The following is an 18,970-nucleotide window of genomic DNA, read 5'->3' on the forward strand; positions in this document are numbered from 1 at the left end:
AGAGTGGACCATTCCCTATTACTACAGACCCTCTCATCCCTTGGCATCACAGATTTGGCCCTATCCTGGATGTCATCATACCTAACTGACCGAACATTCAGCGTCTTCCATTCACACACCACCTTCTCACCTCGCCCCCTATCTGTCGGAGTCCCGCAAGGTTCAGTTCTAGGGCCCTGCTCTTCTCCATTTACACTTTTGGCCTGGGACAGCTCATAGAATCTCACGGTTTTCAGTATCATCTCTATGCTGATGACAAACAGATCTACATCCCTGGACCGGATATCACCACCCTACTAACCAGAATCCCTCAATGTCTATCCGCTATTTCATCCTTCTCCGCTAGATTTCTAAAACTTAAAGGGAACCTGTCACCCCCAAAATCGATGGTGAGGTAAGCTCACCGTCATCCACCCAGGGGCGGTCCTGCTCCGATGGGTGTCTCCGGTCGGGAACAGCGCCTCCCATCTTCATTCCATGACGTCCTCTTCTGGTCTTCACGCCGCGGCTCTGGCGCAGGCGTACTTTGCCCTGTTGAGGGCAGAGCAAAGTACTGCAGTGAGCAGGCGCCGGAAAGGTCAGAGAGGCGCCGGAGCCGCGGTGTGAAGACCAGAAGAGGACGTCATGGAATGAAGATGGGAGGCGCCGGAGCGACCTGAGACACCCATTTGACCGGACCACAGCGAGACCGCCCTTGGGTGAGTTTAATCTAACCTCTTTTTCTCCTCTTTCAGGTTACATCGGGGGCTTATCTACAGCATTACAGAATGATGTAGATAAGCCCCTGATGACGGTGAGCTTACGTCACCATCGATTTTGGGGGTGACAGGTTCCCTTTAACATAGACAAAACAGAATTCATTGCCTTTCCCCCATCTCACGCGACCCCCCCAACGAACCTATCCATTACAGTAAACGGCTGCCCACTCTCCCCAGTCCCACAAGCTCGCTGTCTCGGGGTATTCCTTGACACTGATCTCTCCAAACCGCATATCCAAGCCCTTTCCACTTCCTGCCGCCTTCAACTCAAAAATATTTCACGGATCTGTACATTCCTAAACCAAGAATCTGCAAAAACCCTAGTCCATGCTCTCATCATCTCCCGCCTCGACTACTGGAGCCTCCTGCTCTGTGGCCTCCCCTGCTGCCCAACTAATCCACCTGTCCCCCCGCTATTCCCCAGCCTCTCCCCTCTGTCAATCCCTTCACTGGCTCCTCATTACCAAGAAACTCCAGTACAAAAGCCTAACCATGACATACAAAGCCATCCACAACCTGTCCCCTCCATACATCTGTGACCTCGTCTCCCGGCACTTTCCTGCACGCAACCTCCGATCCTCACAAGATCTCCTTCTCCCCTCTTATCTCATCTTCCCACAATCGCATACAAGATTTCTCTCGCGCATCACCCCTACTCTGGAACTCTCTACCACAGGGGTCCCCAACTCCAGGCCTCGAGGGCCGCCAACAGTGCAGGTTTTCAGGATTTCTTTAGTATTGCATCAGTGGTAACGTGAACATCTGCACAGGTGATGATTCCAACCCCTGTGCAATACTAAGGAAATCCTGAAAACCTGCACTGTTGGCGGCCCTCGAGGCCTGGAGTTGTTGACCACTGCTCTACCACAACATATCAGACTCTCGCCTACCATCGAAACCTTCAAAAAGAACCTGAAGACCTCCCATAGAGGTGGAGCCACATATTCATTACTGTAATGAGCGGTACCATGTGACCGCTCAGTACAGGAAGAAGCTGGGGAGCCGGGGACCTGCAGGGACCGCGCCAGGAGTAGGGGAGTATAATTAGACAGACCCCGCTCCCCCTCTCCTGCCGACCCCTTGGTATGACTCGAGTATAAGCCGAGAGGGGGACTTCCAGCCCAAAAAAATGGGCTGAAAATCTTGGCCTATACTCAAGTATATACGGTACTTATTTTTTTCCCCACAAGGGTAAGGGTATGTTTCCACGGTCAGGAATGGCTCAGGATTTTATGCAGATAAAATCTGCATCTGAGGTCACTGGCAGGTCACCTGCGTTTATGATGCGGATTTTCATGCATTTTTTTTAATGCGGATTTGTATGGTTTGTAAGCTAAATATACAACAACAAAAAAATTGTGATGGAATTTCTTTGTCCAACCTCTTCTTTTACATACTCCATTGAAGAATAATGTTTACACACAGATGGATCTATAGAAAGATAGATGATGGATAGAATAGATATAGCTATAGACAGATCTATCTAAATTCTCTATCATCTATAGCTTCCCTATTATCTATCTACCTATAGATATATCTATCCATCTATAGATGGATGTATCGATAGATAATACCAAGCACGATGTTTAGTAATAAACACAATAAAATAGTACATAAAGAGTTAGGCCGGGATCACACATGCGAGATACTCGCACCTTAATACCCGGCACTGCCACCCACACTCGGGAGCGGAGCGTGCGGATGCATGTATTTCTGATCCCGGCCTTAAATGCAATATCTGTTAAAAAAAAAAAAATTTTAAAATGGAGTGGGCTCCCGCACAATTTTCTGCATCATATAGGGAAAGCCAGTGACTGGGGGCCGATGTTTATAGCCTGGGAAGCGGGCAATACCCATGGAGCTTCCCAGGCTATGAATCTCAGCCCGCAGCTGTATACTTAAATTTTTGGGGGGTGTCCCCAGTAAAGGCTATGTGGGGTCCCCCTATAATTGATAGCTAGAAAAGGCTATGCAGACAGCTGCGGGCTGATATTCATTGCCCAGGAGGGGACCATGGATATTGCCCACACACTCTCACAGCTGCAAACACCGGCACACAGCCGCCCCAGAAAGGGCGTATCTGTAAGATGCGCCAATTCCGGCACTTAGCCTCTCTCTTCCCACTGTCCTGTAATGGTGGCATATGGGGTAAAGGGGTTAATGTCACCTTTTGTAAGTTGACATTAAGCCGGCTTAGTAATGGAGAGGTGTCAATAAGATGCCTATCATTACTAATCCTAATATTTGTAAAGTGTTAAAAACACACACACATGCAGAATAAAGTATTTTAGTGAAATAAAATACCACACAGTTTTCCTATATTTATTATACTGGTAATCCATGCGACACCCTCTATCTGCTGAAAATAAAGAAAAATAATAAACACAAATACTTCCTGTTCCGACGTAGTCCTTAATAACGAGTGTTCCACGACGAGTCCAGCTCTGCTACATCTAGATGCCTAATGTCCAGACATAGCAGAGCTTGTAGATGACCACCGGAGATAACTCTCCGGGCGATCACCTACACTTTAGTTCTTGTGGTTAGCTGACTCTCCGGGCGATCACCTACACTTTAGTTCTTGTGGTCAGCTGACCGTGAGAACCAACCTAGGGTGACCTGAGATAACCCCCGGTCACTTGCAGGGCAGTTGTCACGGTAAGCTAAGCTAATGTGAGAACTGCAGTGGACGCGGACTTCCAGCGGTGTGACAGGTCAGACCTTATTTAAATTAGTAGACATGCGTGTAGTAAGCTGTGTTTACGCAGTTATTACGCATGTGATTAATCAATAGATGCAGGTTTGCTGCATCTAATGCTAGTCTATGCGGGGATATTTATGCTGCGGGGATGGAGCGTCGCCGCATTGTAAATAGACTTGCTGCTTTCTATAAAGACGCTCCGCATGTCCGGCTGCGCAGGTCTACCGCCTGCGTCTCCGAACTACATAGTGGAGATGGGATTTCATGAAATCCCCTCCACTATGCTGTAACATTTTGACACTGCTGATGTACGCAGAATCAAACCCGCAGCTTTTACTGACCGTGGAAACACAGCCTAACAGGAGAAAATGGATCCCAAAATTTGTTGTGCGATTTCTCCTCAGTACACAGATACCCCATTTGTGAGGGAAAACTATTATGTGGGCGCACAGCAGGGCTCTGAAGGGAGGAGCACCGTTTAACTTTTTGAACATAAAAATGGCTGGAATCAAGAGCGAACACCATGTCGTGTTTGGAGAGCCCCTGATGTACCTAAACAGTAAAACCCCCACAAGTGACCTCATTTTGGAAACTAGACCCCTAGGAACTTATCTAGATGTGTTGTGAGCACTTTGAATCCCCAAGTGCTTCACAGAAGTTTATAACGTAGAGCCGTGAAAATGAGAAAATCACGTTTTTCCCATATAAATGTACTTTTAGCCCCAATTTTTTTTTTATGGAAACTACACCTCTCAAGTATTTTATTCAGGGATATAATGAGCATTTTGATCCAACAGGTACTACACAGAATTGGCTAACAAGTCATCATATGGACAGTTTTCGAGGAGTTCTGAAAAAATTCAGTTTTAGTCCCATATTTGTAATTTTCACAATGGATAATAGGTGAAAACGGACCTCATGTGGTCAAAAACTTGTTCGGACACATGGCAGTGCTAGGAAAGAGCACTATTTGGAATAAATTGTGAATGCCCCTGACATGAAAAAACAGCATAAACCTCCCACAAGTGACCCCATTTTGGGAACTAGACTCGTCAAGAAGTTCATCTAGGGGTGTATTGAGCATTTTTAACCCACAGGAGATTCACAAAACTTTATACACAGATGTGAGAACAAAAAATATTTTTCTCCACTAATATACTGTTTTAGCGCCAAATTTATAATTTACAAGGAGGGGTAATGGGAGAATTTTTTTTATGCAATTTCTCCCAAATGTGGCAGTACCCTTATGTGGTTGTACACTACTGTTTGAGCACATGGCAGGCATCGGATGGAAGGAGCTCTTCTTGGCTTTTAGAACACAGATTTCGCTTGAATAGATTGTGGGCTCCATTACCGGGCCCCTGAGATGCCAGAACAGCAGGCACACCACCCCCCACACACAGTTGACCCCATATTGGAAACCTCACTGCCTAAGGAATTTCTCTGGGTGTAGTGAGTATTTTGAACCCATTGGTGCCTCACAAAATTTTACAACATTCAGACTTGAAAATGACATTTTAGTGATAAAAATGTAATTATTGTATTTGCTGCAAGTTTGTCAGGTACACAAGGTTTAATAGATAAAATAGACCCCACAATTCATTGCTCAATTTCTCCCGAACGTGGTGATGCCACATAAGTCGTCAGAACTTACTGTTAGGCCACACGTCGGGGCTGAGAAAGAAGAAGCGCTATTTGGCTTCTGGAGCACAGATTTTGCTAGAATGGTTTATGGGTGACATTTGCGGAGCCCCGAAGGTGCCAGAACAGCAGAAAATCCCCAAAAATTACCCCATTATAGAAATTTCACCTCTCAATGAATTCATCTACAGCTGCAGTGACTATTTTGTAACATCCGCGCCAGGTTTTGTTTTTTTTGTGGAGAATTGGAAATATGCCAGCTTAGGGCCCATATTGTGCCCCCATACATTGTGTCCAACTTGTGCTTCTGGCGATACACATGCCATAAATAATGCAAAACATGTGGCAACAAACTGTGGTTTAGTGTGTCTCAATTGGGGGGGGGGGGGGGGGCATTTGGATTTGGGTGCGCAGAATTCACTGGAATTTATTTGAAAGGGCGGGAGCCATGTAACTTTTCCATAACATCAGCACCCCCTATAGTTCCAGTGACAGATGATGGACCGGAATGGGGTGCAGACTTTCTCCGGGATAAATTAGGGTTTTTATTGGTAACATTTTGGGGTACATAATAATTTTTGACCGCTTCCAGAATAAGGCTAGATTACATTCTTATGTTCCACGCTGAGCACTTACATCAGGGTTTCCGTGTAAATGGCATAAAAATGCGATTCAGATTAAACCGCCCCCTCCCCCCAACAGAACCACCCACCATAATGAAGCAGATGGAGTCACTTTGTACTCCATTTGGCTTCTGCCCTGGTGATATCGATCTCTTTTGGCGTATATAGATCTGTGGTCGATCACACTGGTACGCTAAAATTATTGGACACAACTGGAACAGAGACAAGTCCAAAGAAACTAAATCTGCATAAGTGATTGGTTCCATTCTGGGTTTTATATGAATCAGTTTTGAGAAATTCACACCGAAACCCCAACGTAAGCACTCAGCGGAAAGTGCAGGATAAATGTGAGCAGAGCATTATGCTTCATTAGTCACGTAGGAGACTAGAAGCCGGCACAACTTGACATTCACCCAAAAGATACCAAGTATCATAACACACCACTCAGAGGGCAGTACAAAAGGATAACAAACTTTATTAAGTGTACAAAATGCTAAAAAAGCGTAACTTTAAACAGTAAGCAGTAAGAGGAAGGATATCAAATACCCGAGTACAATGCACAGAAAAAGAGGGTGAGGAAAACAAGGCTCTGGGATACGGTGGGTGTAAATAAGCTCAGCTACATAGGGGCGATGTTGAGATCACCTCTATGTAGCTGAATTTCTGAGTTGCTATGAACGCCGGCCACAGGGTGGCGCTCACAGCAATCCGGCACTGACAACCATAGAGATGCACGTGGCCGTAAGCGCTTGTTAAATGCTTCAGTCAGAGTTTGACAGCGGCATTTAAGTAGTTAATAGGCACGGGTGGATCGCCATTCCACTTGTGCCTATTGCAGGCACATGTTAGCTGTTCAAAACAGCTCACCGCCGGAGCCCACATCAAAGCGGGGGATACTGACATTGGCGTACTAATACTTCCGATGTCAGTAAGGGGTTAAGTATCAGATCAAAATTGATAATGCACATCTATGGGTCTTTGAAGAAATTGGACCTCACTCAAACGCCATCCCTTTTCACTGACAGATGGGAGAAAATGGAGAAACTTTTTTTCTCATCAGTGAAAATCACTGATGAAACTTGGCCCATTTTTCTTGTACGTCAAAGCTGACATCTGAATGAGGCCTTACATTGTTATCAATTAGGGAAGCTTTGTAGGTTTTTTTCCCCATCAGTAAAAATCACTGATAACAAAAACTGACACTGACCAAACTGATGAAACTCACAGCCAAAACTCTAATGAACTGCTGTCCGTCTTTTGATATATACGAGAAAATTCACAGATGTCTTTGAGGAATGAAACGCAGCAGATTTTCTGATGGGAAAAAAAAATCAGCCTTTATGTTATGTCGGAACATGGCTTGTTTATTGCAAACACATGGAGCAAAAATGTGATTCCGCACACTGATGTCTTACTGGAATGAGCCCTGACTATGTAAAACCTCAGGTCTGCTTTCATTTACACTGAATTCTGAGTTCAATTCTCAGAAGTTTTCTATCACACGGACTGACAGAACAGCATTATCTACCCAGTAGAGAAAAGGAAGGAAGCCTGACAGTCAAGTCAGCGGGAGAAGTCATCATGGAATCTTAAAAAGCAGAAGCCCTAATGTGGTCACATGCTGCACAGAGGCACTTTTTCGCTAAGGCTAGGTTCACATTGTGTTAGTGCAGTTCGTTTAGCGCATACGCTAACGGACTGCGTTAACGCAATGTCCAAAAAGGGATCGCGCTAGCGAGAACGGACCCAAAAACGCTGCAGGCAGCGTTCGAGGTCCGTCACAAAATAACGGAGCATCGCTAACGCATGCCAATAATGACATGCGTTAGGGATGCATTGCATACATTGCGGTCAATGGGTGCGCTAACGGATCCGTTACATTGCGTTAGTGGCGCTATGTAACGGATTCTGTTAGCGGATACCCACTAACGCAATGTGAACCTAGCCTCCAAAATGTTGCCACTTGTAGAATATTGTATAAAAACCGAACTACAAGGTGAACAAAAAATGACCATAGACTACTTCCATCTACAGTAGTGATTTCCTATTCTTGTGCATGTCTGTCAAATTTAAATATTTCAGATCGCCAAGCAGATTTAAATATTAGACAAATAACAAGTAATCACAAAATTCAGTTTATAAATGATGGTCTTTATTGTTAAGGGAAAAGGAAATCCAAACCAAATGAAATGGCCCTAGTGGGAACGTGCTCTTAAACTTTGCACATACACCAGCGCATAGTCCAGCTCAGTTTTTGGGTTTGTGATTCCACAGCAGCTGACGTGAGCACAGAGCAGAGCTGATGTGTTTCAGATTCTCACTCTGAGGCCGGGATCACACTACAACGAGATACGGCCGAGTCTCGCAGGTTAAAACCAAGCTCTGGCACCAGCACTCCAGAGCGGAGCGTGCGGCTCCATGTATTGCTATGCAGCTGCACGCTCCGCTCTGGAGTGCCGGTGCCAGAGCTTGGTTTTAACCTGCGAGACTCGGCCGTATCTCGCTGTGTGTAATCCCGGCCTGACACTGCTGCCAAGCTGCAAATATTGATCATGGCATGTGCACACGATGCGGAAAACATGGATCCGCAGCATTTCCGCAGCAGTTTCCCATGAGTTTACATTACAATGTAAACCTGTGGGAAACAAAAAATGCTGTGCACATGCTGCGGGAAAAACCGCGTGGAAAAGCAGCGGTTTACATTATACAGCATGTCACTTCTTAGGCTACGTTCACACTAGCGTTTCCCGTTTTGCGTCGTGTTTGCGTCGGGCGACGCATGCGTCATGCGCCCCTATACTTAACATAGGGGACGCTTGCGTCTTTTTGTGCTGCGTTGTGCGACGCATGCTTCTTTTTTGCCGCAAGCGTCGGACCAAGAAAACGCAACAAGTTGCATTTTTCTTGCGTCCAAATTTTGGCAAAAAACGACGCATGCGTCGCAAAACGCAGCGTTTTGCCGTGTTTTTGCGTGCGTTGTGCGTTGCGTCGCCGACGCAGCGGCGCACAACGCTAGTGTGAACGTAGCCATACTGCAGATTCCACAGCAGTTTTACAGCTGCTCCAATAGAAAACCGCAGTTGTAAAACCGCAGTGGACCATTATACGTGTGCACATAGCCTTCAGAAGTTGTACCTGTATGGTAATGGTTTGAAAATAATTATCATCTCAAGTAGAATATTGCGATAATTGGAGAGCAGTTTAACCCCTTACCGGCATCGGACGTACTATACCGTCCGATGCCGGCTCCCCTGCTTTGATGCAGGGCTCCGCGGTGAGCCCGCACCAAAGCCGGGACATGTCAGCTGTTTTGAACAGCTGACATGTGCCCGTAATAGGCGCAGGCAGAATCGCGATCTGCCCGCACCTATTAACTAGTTAAATGCCGCTGTCAAACGCAGACAGCGGCATTTAACTACCGCTGGCGGCCGGAAATGACGTCATCGCCGACCCCCGTCACATGATCGGGGGTCGGCGATGCTTGTATATTGTAACCATAGAGGTCCTTGAGACCTCTATGGTTACTGATTGCCCGTCGCTGTGAGCGCCACCCTGTGGTCAGCGCTCACAGCACACGTGCAATTCTGCTACATAGCAGCGATCAGCAGATCGCTGCTATGTAGCAGAGCCGATCGGGTTGTGCCTGCTTCTAGCCTCTCATGGAGGCTATTGAAGCATGGCAAAAGTTTAAAAAAAAAGTTTAAAAAAATGTGAAAAAAATATAAAAAACATAAAAGTTTAAATCACCCCCCTTTCGCCCCAATCAAAATAAATCAATAAAAAAATATCAAATCTACGCATATTTGGTATCGCCGCGCTCAGAATCGCCCGATCTATCAAATAAAAAAAAGTATTAACCTGATCGCTAAACAGCGTAGCGGGAAAAAAACTCGAAAAGCCAGAATTACGTTTTTTTGGTCGCCGCGACATTGCATTAAAATGCAATAACGGGCGATCAAAAGAACGTATCTGCACCGAAATGCTATCATTAAAAACGTCATCTCGGCACGCAAAAAATAAGCCCTCAACCGACCCCAGAGCACGAAAAATGGAGACGCTACGAGTATCGGAAAATGGCGCAATTTTTTTTTTTTTTTTTTTTTTTTTTAGCAAAGTTTGGAATTTTTTTTCACCACTTAGATAAAAAATAACCTAGCCATGTTTGGTGTCTATGAACTCGTACTGACCTGGAGAATCATAATGGCAGGTCAGTTTTAGCATTTAGTGAACCTAGCAAAAAAGCCAAACAAAAAACCAATGTGGGATTGCACTTTTTTTGCAATTTCACCGCACTTGGAATTTTTTTCCCGTTTTCTAGTACACGACATGCTAAAACCAATGATGTCGTTCAAAAGTACAACTCGTCCCGCAAAAAATAAGCCCTCACATGGCCAAATTGACGGAAAAATAAAAAAGTTATGGCTCTGGGAAGGAGGGGAGTGAAAAACGAACACGGAAAAATGAAAAATCCCCCGGTCATGAAGGGGTTAAAGAGAACCTTTCACTAGACTTGTCCCATATGAGATATGACCACCACCTTTCAGCCCTGATATACAGCTTACTATAATGCTGTATATAAATCCCCAATCCGTCCTGCAAGACAAGAAATAGACGTATTATACTCCCCTACGGGACGGTTGGGTCTGATGGGCGTCACGGTCTCTGCCCATTGCCTCTTCTCTTCTTGTGACACCGTCCTCCTTCTTACTTTGTGTGAATGATGCGTTCTACGTCATCCACACAAGTCTCCCCGGCATCGCGTTCCTACATAGGCATTTTTTTCTCTGCCCTGTCGAGTGCAGTGTGCATGCACTAGAAAAGATCAAATAGGCCTGGTGCATGCGCACTGCAGTACTGTACGATGCCCTGGTCAGGTAGCAGTACCCCTACGCAGGAGCGCGATGCTGGGGACACTGTGTGGATGACTTATGATGCATCGTCCACACACAGCAGAAGAGAGGAGGCACCAGACCAAGACCATCAGACTGGACTGCCCTGTAGACGAGTATTATAAAAGCTCTTTGTCTTGCAGACTGGATTGGGGGCACATACACAGCATATTAGAACAGCATATGTATAACTGTCGTGAGCCAGGTCTGATTTTGCTTCTTGCTTCTTTTTCCCCTGCCTGGTCATGGAGGGGTTAACCTTTCCTGCCTCTCTTTGGTTCTTGGGTGGCTATATATTAGTGCTATTTCTGGTTGCCTGTGTCAGTGATAGTTCATGCTTCCAGGCTAGAGCAGCAGACCTGTATACCCTGGTGATCCTTCTGCCGCTGACTTCCCGTAATTGTGCGAGACCCGTTCCCTATCCCTGACTCCGTGTTCGTCTGGTGGTTTCCCTACAGTGTATGACTCGGCCTGATCTCTGAACCCCGCCTCTTGCTTTCCATCTCTGATACTTCGTTCCCCGACCGGCTTTGACTTCTGGCTTGTACCCCGACTCCGTCTCACGTTTTGGATACCGCGCTCCCGTTTGGCTCTGACTTCTGGCTGGTCTTTGACTTCATTCATTGCTGTAACCTCTGGTACTTCTGCTCCTGACAGTTTCTAACTCTGCTCGTCTGACCACTCTTTTGTTGCCTGTAACACCTGTGCGGCTGTTCAGTGTTGCTATGCTGTGAGTGTGCACCCTCTCTTCCCTCACCAGCACGCCTTGGTGGAGGTTGCTCTAAATTTCACTGCATCCGCGTTACAGTATCAGGGCTGAAAGGTGATGGTCTTGCCTCCTATGGGACAAACCTGGTGCAGGTTCCCTTTAATTGCGATTTTGTGATTATTGTTCTATAGCATACTTTTTGTTGAAACCTCCTCAACCTGTGCTTCACTCTAGAGACTTGTTTCATACAAACCTTTACTTAAAGGGTCTCTGTCAGCACAGAATGACTGTTCAACCAAGGATCAACCCTCCTTAGCCGTCTATATGAGCATGCAGGTCATAGAAAGCTGAATAAAACGATACCTTGATATCTGCAATTTTATGTCTTATTATAGAGAAATTATTTTTTTTCTTACTATGTAAATGAGCCTTTAAGATCTATGGGCCGGACATAATCTCTGAGAATCTGCCTCCAGAGATTATTGTAAATGAAAGGGGGCATTACCAGTGTGAGACATGTAGATCAGGAGAGCAGACTGTCAGTCGTTACATGCCTCACACTAGGAAACTGTTTAATTTAAAATAAGCTCTGGATTCTTAGGGAGATCTATGTCTGGCCCATAGATCTTTCCATCTCATTTACATATTGAGAAAAATGTGACTTTCATTACAGACACATTTTTGTTCCTCCTTGAATGCAGTATGTGACATCTCTGCTTGCAGTCTAACCGGACGTTGCTTCACCGTTTTTTCTAGGTACATGCGCTTTCACATATTTCGCTCGAGAAGAATCACTTGTGAAAATCTTTGCAATGGTGTGATGCTGCACAAAATGGATAGGAGAGTCAGAATTAGGGGAGCTCATGGATTTTTACAAAGTAACTCAATTTTTTGAGCAAGTGACAGGTCAACTTTAAAGCAAAGTCTTGTAACTCATAAAACATCTAGCAAGTTTAACTGTTGAACAGTGAACGCTAAGTGAGCTAAAGTAGATGTACAGTGTGTGGACTGTTGTGCCGTAAATATTCTGTTTTTATAACTTGTTTTTCCATATTTCATTTTTTACAGGCTCAAAAAGTGATCGGTAAACAGCAGGTGATATGGATCTGTAAGTATTGAACATCGAAAAACCAAGCCACGAAGGAAAGGAGTTTCAGACTTTAAAGGGATTGTCCCACAAACAAAATACATTTTAATTAATAGATCTCTGAATAATAAGTTCCACAATTGGATGTGTTTAAAAATTTTTTCCTTTGCTGAGATAATCTTATAAATGTGCCCCCACTCTATACTGTTGTTTGCTGTGTCCAACCATGCAGAGCTGCTCCAGTTCATGGTAGACACATACCACTGCTCCAGTCCGGGGAGGGGGGGGGGAGTATAAGGCTATGTTCACACGTTCCTGATTTCCCTGCTGTTTTTTCTGCACTAAAAACCGCAGGTCCTTTTTTTGGTGCGTTTTTGGTGCGTTTATTGATGCGTTTTTTAGTGCGTTTTTTTATGCAGTTTTCTATGCAGAGTCTGTGTGTTTTCTAGAAAGTTTTTTAGGGTTAAAATGGCTGAAAATACCCTAACCCTAACCTATTCTAACCTTAGTGGGAAAAAAAAAAAATTTTTTATTGTCCCTACCTATGGGGGTGACAAGGGGGGGGGGGGGGGTCATTTACTATTTTTTTTTTATTTTGATCACTGAGATAGATTATATCTCAGTGATCAAAATGCACTTTGGAACGAATCTGCCGGCCGGCAGATTCGGCGGGCGCACTGTGCATGCGCCCGCCATTTTGCAAGATGGCGGCGCCCAGGGAGAAGACGGCCGGACGGACACCGGGAGGCCGGGTAAGTATAAGGGGGGGAGATGAGGGCACGGGGGGGGGGGGGGCGTCGGAGCACGGGGGGTGGCATCGGAGCATGGGGGGGTGGGATTGGAGCACGGGGGGGGCAGCCACACTGCAGCGGTTCTGCACCACAAACCGCAGAAAACCCGCAGATATTTTTTTCATCTGCGGGTTTTACTGCGGGTTTGACCTCACAATGGAGGTCTATGGGTGCAGAACCGCTGCAGTTCCGCAAAAAGAAGTGACATGGTACTTCTTTTTTACCGCGGCTATTCAGCGCGGCTTTTTTCGCGATTTTCCGCAATGTGGGCACAGCAGTTCCTGTTTTCCATAGGGTACATTGTAATGTACCCTGCATGGAAAACAGCTGCGGACCCGCAGCGGGAAAATCGCGGCGGTTCCGCATTAAAAAAAGGATGGTGTGAACATGGCCTAAAGGTACCGTCACACTGAACGATATCGCTAGCGATCCGTGATGTTGCAGCGTCCTGGCTAGCGATATCGTTCAGTTTGACACGCAGCAGCGATCTGGATCCTGCTGTGACATCGTTGGTCGGTGCAGAAAGTCCAGAACTTTATTTAGTCGTTGGACTCCCTGCAGACATCGCTGAATCGGCGTGTGTGACGCCGAATCAGCGATGTCTTCACTGGCAACCAGGGTAAACATCGGCTAAGCGCGGCCCTGTGCTTAGTAACCCGATGTTTACCCTGGTTACCAGGGGACCGGCATCGTTGGTCGCTGGAGAGCTGTCTGTGTGACAGCTCTCCAGTGACCAAACAGCGACGCTGCAGCGATCCGGATCGCTGCAGCATCACTAAATGTGACGGTACCTTAAGGCACTTCTGATAAGTGAATATACTGTAGGAGCTCGCAGATGATGCTTTTTGAGGTAACAAGTTTCCCTGCTTGCCTGTTTTATCACAGGAATGAGTGTTTTTGTCTCTGGAGCTCCTGTGCCACTAACTTGATTTATGATGATCACAGGGGGCTGGAGATGTGGCAGAAACACTTACTCCTGTAATACCTTGGGCAGGGAAATGTGCTACCTTCTAAAGTAGTAGCTGTGAGCCCCTGCTGTCTTGTCTGTATACTAACTGATAAGTGACATGCTTTCCCCCCCGATTGGCAGGGGTTAGGGTATGTGCCAACCAAGAACTGGAGCAGCTTTCCATGGTTGGAAACAGCAGATAACAGTACATAGCAGGGTCACATTCATAAGATTATTTCAACACAGGAACATTTCTTTTAATATATCCAATTGTGGAGATTATTATTGAAAGATCTATTGGTCAAATGTACACTGCTCAAAAAAAATAAAGGGAACGCTTAAATAACAGAATATAACTCCAAGTAAATCAAACTTCTGTAAAATCACACTGTCCACTTAGGAAGCAACAGTGTTTGACAATCCATTTCACATGCTAATGTGCAAATGGAATAGACAACAGATGGAAATTATTGGCAATTATCAAGACACCCCCTATAAAGGAATGGTTGTGCAGGTGGGGACCACAGACCACATCTCAGTACCAATGCTTTCTGGCTGATGTTTTGGTCACTTTTGAATGTTGGTTGTGCTTTCACACTCGTGGTAGCATGAGACTGTACAATCCACACAAGTGGCTCAGGTAGTGCAGCTCATCCAGGATGGCACATCAATGTGCGCTGTGGCAAGTAGGTTTGCGGTGTCTGTCAGCATAGCGTCCAGGGGCTAGAGGCGCTACCAGGAGACAGGCCAGTACACAGGAGACGTGGAGGGGACCATAGGAGGGCAACAACCCAGCAGCAGGACCGCTACCTCAGCCTTTGTGCAAGGAGGAGCACAGCTAGAACCCTGCAAAATCACCTCCAGCAGGCCACAAATGTTCATGTGTCTGCACAAACGGTTAGAAACCGACTCCATGAGGATGGTCTGAGTGCCCGACCCCCACAGATGGGGATTTTGCTCACAGCCCAACACCGTGCAGGACGCTTGGCATTTGCCACAGAGCACCAGGCTTGGAAAATTCACCACTGGTGCCCTGTGCTCTAAACAGATGAAAGCAGGTTCACACTGAGCACATGTGACAGAGTCTGGAGATCGATCTGCCTGCAACATCCTTCAGCATGACTGGTTTGGCAGTGGGTCAGTAATGGTGCAGGGTGGCATATCTTTGGAGGACCTCACAACCCTCCATGTGCTTGCCTTAGGTAGCCTGACTGCCATAGGTACCGAGATGAGATCATCAGACCCCTTGTGAGACCATATGCTGGTGCGGTTGGCCCTGGGTTCCTCCTAATGCAGGACAATGCCAGACCTCATGTGGCTGGAGTGTGTCAGCAGTTCCTGCAAGATGAAGGCATTGAAGCTATGGACTGGCCCGCCTGTTCCCCAGACCTGAATGCGATTGAACACATCTGGGATATCATGTCTCGCACCTTCCACCAACATCACGTTGCACCACATACTGTCCAGGAGTTGGCGGATGCTTTAGTCCAGGTCTGGGAGGAGATCCCTCAGGAGACCATCCGCCACCTCATCAGGCGTTGTAGGGAGGTCATACAAGCACGTGGAGGCCATACACACTACTGAGCATCATTTCCTTGTCTTGAGGCATTTCCACTGAAGTTGGATCATCCTGTAACTTCATTTTCCACTTTGACTTTGAGCATCATTCCAACTCCAGACCTCGGTGGGATATTAGTTGTGATTTACATTGATCATTTTTAAGTTTTATTGTTCTCAACACATTGCACTATGTAATGAATAAAGATTTACAACTGGAATCCTAGATATCCCTGAATGAAATATTCAGTGATATCTAGGATGTGGGATTTCAGTGATATCTAGGATGTGGGATTTTAGTGTTTTTTGAGCAGTGTAGTTTGTTCATGTGGAAAGTCCCTTTTAAAGTTTTGTGTTTTTCAAGGCAGGAAGTTGGAAATAAACATACGAGACAGCCACACTAATATTTGCATAACCTATTGTTTGGGGTTTTTTTGTTGAGGAAGCTTTGGCCAGCTCCAGATGCAAGATTCTTCCATTGTGAAGCTGCCACAAAATGCTGATTTAACAGTATGAGAAATTGACAGGCTGTGGATTTATGAATTTGGAAGGCAGGTCAATTTGCAGGATTCAAAAGTCTGCAGCATGGGACTTAGGTTTGTGAGGTCTCATCCATATGCCTCTTGGTATTACCCATTTCCGATTTGATCTGTGCAGATCCACAGGTAAAATCCTAAACATTTCTGACCCATATGATGTGGATGTAACCTTTTTTTTTAAGCCAAAACTCCTGGCTCCTGATAGATTTGTGCTTGTCCATTGCAAGTTTGTGATGGGCATTTTGTGGCTTGAAAAACGTATTTCCATTTAGGTGAAGAAGTGGCTAGCGTTAATGACTTCCTGAGGAATAGATAGGCAAAGAAAGCAAAACATTTAAGAGGCATCTGAATAAATGTATTCCGCTTAAAGGCAACGTGTCGGAAACTTTACCTCTTAAAACCATTTATAGGACTGTGTAGCCCTTTTAAAAGCACAGCTTCAGCAGTGAAAAAAATGTTTTTTTAACTTTTACGTACAATCCGTAGTCTGAAAGTGCACTGGGGCATAATGATGCCCTTCCAGCTCCTCGACCCACAGCTGTATCCCATGCCTAGCACCACCCACCTCAGGATGATCGGCAGGTCATTGGCACTGGTAGAAGGCCAAACAGCTTGTTACTCAGACCGGTGGGTTACGGACGGAAGATATAGGGATGCACAATCTAAATTGTAAAAGGGGTGTTGAAGTTTTTTGCCAGTTTCCCCTTTACGCCAGCTGGCTCGACCCTACAAACTGCATATGAAACGCAGGAATAAGTAAATTGCACTCATCGTCTGAACAGTTGGTGTCAAGAGTTTAACTCTTTGCAGTGTTACAATATACACAGGTTGAAGGAAGAATCCAGCTCCAGCAGGTAAAATCAGCAAATCTTTAGATCAATAATAAAAGATAGGCATTGTGAATAATCAATTGTGTATAGTTGGTGTGGAAGAGGCATATCTGATAATCAGGAATCTCAACATGGCCCAGTGTCACTGGTGAATTTTTCTTTCAGGACGTATTCCACTTTATTAGATTGCAATGTTATAAATAAAGTAATTTTCTAAAGCCAAATCTATTGTTTCATTTTCTTACCTGTATAGTGTACAGATATAATATACATTTATTTCTATTCAGAAAGAGGCATGATGGGGCTGGTCATATAGTGCAAGTTTTCATCAAACAAAATGTAATTCCCACTTTTGGCTGGAAAAAAAAATGTCAACAATTCAGAGATCGGTCCCTGCTGTACTGGACCTAACTTGGTCAGAAAGGGAACCATAATGCTAACAACTATATTTATCAGCTGGTGCATACACAGAAGATTTCACCAACCTGTATGACTGCATGAACAATCTTGAAGTGCAATAGGACAGGTATGGCTTTAAAGGGATTGTCCGGCCTTAATCCTCACATTGCAGACACTGCATGCTGTGAGGATTCACCGGGAGCGAGTGGTCATGTGACTGCAAGGGTGTGATATGCACACTCCAAGCCACATTCCACTAGGTGGGCATGGCTTTGCTCAAGACAAAGTGTATTGATTGAGGACAGAAACGGTGTAGCCGGATGGTGGCGAGGAGTATGCATATCACATCCTTGCAGTCACATGACCTCTCCCGGCGAATCCTCACGGCATGCAGTGCGCGCGATGTGAGGATTTCACAAGTCTGCAGTCATAGTGATTACAGTCTTGTAGAAGAAGACCAGACAATCCCTTTTAAAGGAATATTCCAAAAATCGCAATGTGGTCTTCTACTAATGTACATACATAGTCATTTCTGCCAGTATAACTCATTGTTAAATCGGCCTTGTTGTCCACATATCGCCCCTCTCCCCTGATAAGTGTACCCTCTAGAGTTTATTTAACCTCAACACCATTAGATCAAAACTGGACCAACGTGAAGGTTTTATTTGTACAGCCATCTTTAGAAATTCTTTTCTCCTGTTTTTGTCAGGGTTATCACTACATATAATCATGTGCACAAGTCCACATAGCCTAAAACATTCCGAAGAGATGAGCAAATCTGATGAGAGCTGAATCTGACCGATCACTCAAACTTGGCAGGAAAATTCCATTCACAATGAAGTTATCCAGTGTGGATTGAATGTTTGTTTTTATGCTCTGGGGTAAAAAAAATGTAGTTCACCATTCACCACTTCCACCTGCCATCCGGTCTTCTGTGTGGTCCAACCTCTTCTTTACGATGTTGCCCAGTGAGCATTATCCTCCTCCCCTTCATTCGATGCTGAGGAGGATGGCGTGTGTCGGGCAGCATCAGACTTGGCAAAAAAAAAAAAAATTGAAAAGGCGAGTGTATTAGGGTCTTACCTGAGTAGCAACAGCGAGACAAAAAGCAGTTATGCTCCACCTGGGGGGTAGTGAAGTCACAACCCCTTATCCAAGCGTAGGAAATAGGCCGCTGCATTGACAGTAATCCAGAGATGAGCAGGAGACGGGAATAATAGAAATGAGGTTTATTTGTAAATGTGTTTCGAAGTGACACCCTTCTTCATCAGGACAAACCACAGTGGGCAGCATCAGGGGCTAGACCACGCAAGGGGAAAGGTGAGCAACAACCTTTCCTGCACCTCTACAATTCTGGCCATCATTTTGATGAATGCACACAAAGTGGATTCCAAAAACTATTTGGAAAATTAAATTCTCAAATTCCCTCATCGCTAATATTCAGGTGTTAGACACTAATGTTCTGTGTATTGTTGTGGGGATGGAACAGCTGTACAA

General features: G+C 45.3%; 1 protein-coding gene across 1 annotated transcript in view; it reads left to right on the top strand.

Annotated features, from left to right (window-relative positions):
* LOC138642976 (RNA-binding protein 12B-B-like) overlaps window positions 1-12,538 on the top strand; it is a 61,876-nt gene extending 49,338 nt beyond the window's left edge. Inside the window, exon 4 of the mRNA XM_069731630.1 lies at window positions 12,390-12,538. The gene's annotated coding sequence lies outside the window, so the exon portion shown is untranslated. The remainder of the gene's footprint in view (window positions 1-12,389) is intronic.
* The last annotated feature ends 6,432 nt before the right edge of the window (window positions 12,539-18,970 follow it).

The sequence above is a fragment of the Ranitomeya imitator genome, chromosome 6 (genome assembly GCF_032444005.1).
Source record: "Ranitomeya imitator isolate aRanImi1 chromosome 6, aRanImi1.pri, whole genome shotgun sequence".
NCBI classification, from domain to species: domain Eukaryota; kingdom Metazoa; phylum Chordata; class Amphibia; order Anura; family Dendrobatidae; genus Ranitomeya; species Ranitomeya imitator.